Source organism: Ursus americanus, chromosome 27, assembly GCF_024610735.1.
Source record: "Ursus americanus isolate L20-20 chromosome 27, mUrsAme1.1.p, whole genome shotgun sequence".
Taxonomy (NCBI): Eukaryota; Metazoa; Chordata; class Mammalia; order Carnivora; family Ursidae; genus Ursus; species Ursus americanus.
In genome coordinates this window covers 6,159,268-6,164,995 of record NC_142153.1, presented here as the reverse complement: position 1 = coordinate 6,164,995, position 5,728 = coordinate 6,159,268, and positions in this window count along the sequence as shown.

Below are 5,728 nucleotides of genomic sequence, written 5' to 3'. Positions count from 1 at the left end.
ACCCTATGACCCAGCCATTGCACTACTGGGTGTTTACCCCAAAGATACAGACATAGTGAAGAGAAGGGCCATATGCACCCCAACGTTCATAGCCGCTCTGTCCACAATAGCTAAATCGTGGAAGGAGCCGAGATGCCCTTCAACAGATGACTGGATTAAGAAGTTGTGGTCCATATATACAATGGAATATTATTCAGCTATCAAAAAGAACGATTTCTCAACATTTGCTGCAACATGGACGGCACTGGAGGAGATAATGCTAAGTGAAATAAGTCAAGCAGAGAAAGACAATTCTCATATGGTTTCTCTCATCTATGGAACATAAGAACTAGGAAGATCAGTAGGAGAAGAAAGGGATAAAGAAAGAGGGGTAATCAGAGGGGGGAGTGAAGCATGAGAGACTATGGACTCTGAGAAACAAACTGAGGGCTTCGGAGGGGAGGGGGTTGGGGGAATGGGATAGGCTGGTGATGGGTAGTAAGGAGGGCACGTATTGCATGGTGCACTGGGTGTTATACGCAACTAATGAATCATCGAACTTTACATCAAAAACCAGGGATGTACTGTATGGTGACTAACATAATATAATAAAAAAATATTAAAAAGAAATACTTGTTGAATGAAGAAATAAATGCAAGCATGGATGATGGGCGCTGTACTGGATTTGAGGGCTACCTTCGGGGAATTCACAACCTAATGGAAGAAACAGACATGTGAAATCTGCCACATAGCATGATAAATGTTGTGCCAGAAGAGTATAAGGTATACGGGTGACCTAAAGAAGGAGTGGATAGATTAGGAATGCTTGGCACAGAGGAAGAGTTACTTCAGCTGAGTCTTGAAGGATGCAGAGGAGTTCATCAGGTAAGGTAAAATAAAGAGAAGCCTAGAAAGAGGGAACAGCATGTGCAAAGAAAGAAGACAAAATCCCTCGTGTCCTTGAATAGTCCAACAGGACTGCAGCAAAGAGGGCATAAGGGAGGAAGACCTATACTACAAGAAAATCAGCAGCACTATTCTCCAAGAGAGTAACTAAAATCACACCAGTGCCTGCTAGCCTCCCTACCTCTCTCAAGGGATTTTACTTTGTCCCGCACCTCCGGTGCAGGTGTCTAGGCCTAAGGGCAATGACGTGCTAGCCTACAGGTGTTCTGTTCACTCTCCTCTAAGGAAAATGTCAAGAGTGCAAAATAGCAGAATAAAAAACCCAGAAGTAAACCCACAACTATATGGTCAATTGATCTTCGACGAAGCAGGAAAGAACATGCAATGAGAAAAAGACAGTCTCTTCAACAAATGGTGTTGAGAAAACTGGACAGCAACAGGCCAAGGAATGAAACTGGCCCACTTTCTGTCACCACACAGAAAAATAAATTTAAAACGGATTAAAGACCTAAATGTGAGACAGGAAACCATCAAAATCCTAGAGGAGAACACAGGCAATAACATCTTTGACATCGGCCAGAGCAACTTCTTTCAAGATAGGTCTCCTAAGGCAAGGGAAACAAAAGCTAATATGGGACTACATAAAAATAAAAAGCTTCTGCACAGCAAAGAAAACAATCAACAAAACTAAAAGGAAACCTACGGAGTGGGAGAAGATATTTGCAAATAACATATCCAATAAAGTGCTAGTATCCAAAATATAGAAAGAACTGAGACAACTCAACACCCAAAAAAACCAAATAATCCAATTTTTAAATGGGCAGAAGACATGAACAGACATTTTTCCAAAAAAGACACACAGAGGCCAATAGACACATAAAAAGATGCTCATCGTCACCTACCGTCAGGGAAGTACAATCAAAACTACCAGGAGATATCACGCCACACCTGTCAGAGTGGCAAAGATCAACAACACAAGAATCAACAGGTGTTGATGAGGATGTGGAGAAAAAGGAATCCTCGTGCACTGTTGATGAGAATGCAAACTGATGCAGCCACTCTGGAAAACAGCATGGAGGTTCCTCCAAGTTAAAAGTAGAACTAGCCTACAGTCCAGCAATCATACTACTGGGGATTTACCGAAAGAATACAAGAGCACTAATCCAAAGGGATACATGCACCCCTGTGTGTATTGGCAGCATTATTTACAATAGCCAAGATATGGAAGCAACCCAAGTGTCCATCAACTGAAGAATGGATCAAGAAGATATGGTGTGTGTGTGTGTGTGTGTGTGTGTGTGTGTGTGTGTGTATACTATTCAGCCATTTAAAAAAATAAAATATTTACAACTTACGACAACACGGATGGAGCTAGAGAGTATAATGCTAAGTGAAATAAGTCAGTCAGGGAAGGACAAATACCATATGATTTCACTCATATGTGGAATATAAAAAACAAAATAAATGAACAAAGAGAAAAAGAGAGACAAACCAAGAACCTGACTTTAAACCACAGAGAATAAACTGACGGTTCCTAGAGGGCAGATGAGCAGGGGGAGGGGTGCAATAGGTGATGGGGATTAAGGAGCGTGCTTGGTGATGAGCACTGGGTGATGTATGGAAGTGATGGATCACTATATTGTACACCTGAAACTAATATAACCGTGTATCTTAACTAACTGGAATTTAAATAAAACCCTTTAAAAAGAGTGTAAAATAGGAACACTGAAGCAAAAGATCATTATCTTATGCTTCGCTTGGGAGGCAGCAGCCTCCGACTGGCATCAATGCCTCTGCTGCCTTAGTGACAAAGAGGAGGCAGGGGGGCTAGGAGGGAGATGGCATCGAAGGGTCTTTGCTCAGCCTTGGGAAGCCTGTGTCCAAGCTGAAATTTGGAGCCACGTGATCTCTTTCCTGGGTCCACTCTCCTTCCAGAAAATGAGTACCCAGACGTAGCAAACTGACTCTTCTTTGATATTCTGAGGCTGATTCTATAGTCATGAAAAAAGCATCCTCCCATTAACCATTAGAAAACGAAGTGCAGAGGTGAAGGTAGGAGTTATGTGTCTGTGCCAAAAACTAGGAATATGTGAGGACCAGTGAAGGGAAGAGAGTCACACCGTGTTGCTACAGGGGAGGGCACAGACAAGACAGAGAATGTAGCACTGACGGTTTGTGCATGCTTAAACAGTATTACAAATTATTTATTACAAATCATATTTGCCTTTCCCTGTTAAAACTCTCGAAACCGTGATCTCAAAACTTAGAAAAGAAGAACTTAGAAGAGATCTGAAAAGTGTATATGTTTGTTGAAGACATTTCTGGGTTAATTAAATGTGCTTGAAATCAAGATAGGTACGGAATGAGGAAAGAAATCTGAAGGGAGACAAAAGGAATTCAGATTATCCTGAATTGCCCAGATCTTAACATTTGTCAAGGAGATCCAACCAGACTCTGGCCTCCTGAGTTTTCCAGCATCTGCCCATACAAGCTCGGTGTTTTACCATTGCCCAGAAAAATACTTGTAAGTTCACCCGTCAATATCTTCCCTTGAGCAGCTAAGGAAACATCCTAAGTACTTCTCTGTACTCTCCCTTAATAATGCAAGTTGCCTAAAAATTTCCTATCCTTAGTCCAAATTGTCATTCATTCAGAACAACTGGGAGTTCAACTTCCCTTAATATACTCCCCAAAACGTAAGGCTTTGCTTCTCAGGGCAATGAGCCCACGAATGTGATGAAATTTAGAGGAAGGAAACAGTGAGGAACAGCTGCTGACCAAATGAGCAAGGGCAGGGATGATATGAGAACAATAATGATAATATTATTTTGTATTTCAAAAGCACCTTTCTGCAAAAGGCTCGCAGTACTGTATAGATTATGCAGATTTTGTCTCATCCTTGGTGACTGAAAAACAATTAGAGTCATTCTTATTAACGTGTATTTCCATAGCTATCCACAAATATTTTGGCTGTTTCTATTTGCTATGTCTATAACTGCAATTAATTTCTTCACTGAGCAGTATCGGGAAATTGCATTAACTTCTCAGCTACTTCAGTTGTATAGGCTGATGCTTTCCGTAACGTTGGGCAGCAGCTTTTCCCTTCTTTTGCCCTGTTTGTGGCTTCACGTTGTGCTTGTCTGAGTCCAGGTTAGTACGTTTGTCTTGCTTTTCAATCATCAGAACTTGCCTACAAACTCTGCCTCTCAGTTCCATTTACCACCATCAAACTGCACCCTCCTGCTGTCATAACCTCTGTGATTCTCTTTTATGTTACTGTTTTAATGAATGGCATTCCACTTACATGGCTGTGTAGTCGTGTTTTTTTTTTTTAATTTCGTGGCAGTAGGTACATACACATCAACCTGATTTTTCTCTTCATTCTCCATATTGTAACTTAAGACATGTCTTTTCTCCCACCTTCCTGAACTCGACAGTGCCATGTGACCAAGGATTTCATCACAGGTTTCTCCCCAAGTAGTTCTATATATTCTTTCTGGACATCTCCTTAAATCCTCCGTTTTTACACAGCAGAAATCTTTCGCTGAAAATTCATTGTACTATAATGTGGTTTCATCTGATGCATATTAGTTGGAATCAAAGATCTTAGAAGTGAAAGAGGGCCCCTCGATTTTTTTTTTTTTATCTATCCCTCTGCCTTCAGGAAGATACATAGTGCTCTCACTGAACAGGTGGTACCACTGAAGCCCAGAGAAGGGGCTTGTTTATGGCCACACCTCTATTAAGGAAGCAGAAGTTGGACCCCTGCTCCCCAGCTGAGGAGCAGCGGGAGACTGGAAAAGGCAGTTGGCACTGGAGAAGGGAAGTCTCTGAGTCAGTGAATTAATCAGTTGGTACTTGGGTGGAGAAGTTACCAGTGCTTGGACTCAAATCTATAGCAACCACTGAAAAGCTATGTAGGAATGAAAATTACGGAAGAATGGGATTGTGCTCAACAGCTAATGTTCTGATCATCTAATGCTACACAACAAACCACCCCAAAACTTAGGGGTTTAAAACAATATTTTGCTCAGAAATCTGCAATCCAGGCAGGGCTCTGCAGGGACAGCTCATCTCCAATCCCTCTGTGTTAGCTGGGATTGCTCATAGTCTGAGGGTTAGAATCACCGGAAGTCTCACTCAGCTCAGACATCTGGAAGAGAAAATATGGGACTGCTGGGGCTTCGTCCAGAGACTTCACTCTCTACCTCCATGTGACCTTTCCATATGGACCTTTCAGCATGGCAGCTGCAGGATAGCCAAACTCCTTACATATCAGCTCATTGCTCCCAAGGGATATAGCTCAAGAAAGAGAGTCGGGTGGAAGCTGCACCACCTTTTAAGGCTTAACTCCGAAAGTCAGACAGCATCACTTCTGCCACATTCTCCTGGTCAAGGTGATTACAAAGTGCTCTTGAACACTGACCTCTGTGCTCTGGAGCCAAAGTATGTAACACAAGACAGTGTGCACATAAAGAAGGAAGATAGTTATTACTTTGCCAGGCAAAGGAGGCTGCAGCAGGCTAATGCCGCCAGGACTGCAAGCACACCCACAGTAAAAGGCTGAGGGGTTTCATAAGAAAATACAGGCTCTGGATGGTTTGGGTAGGAAGCTGGTACTTGATGCCAGCTGCATTCGTCGTGTCTTCAAGCTGGTCTCATGACTAGTGCTGGTGCTGGCCATCCCTGTCTTGTTACTAAGTATACACTGAGATCAGCGAGATGTCAATATTGACACCGAGCTCCTGGAACAAAGGATTCTATAGAAAAACAAGTGAAAGGGAAGAGGAGGCTTCAAGAATTAGGAACAGAAAAAAATCTGTTTAGTTTGATGTCAAGCCTT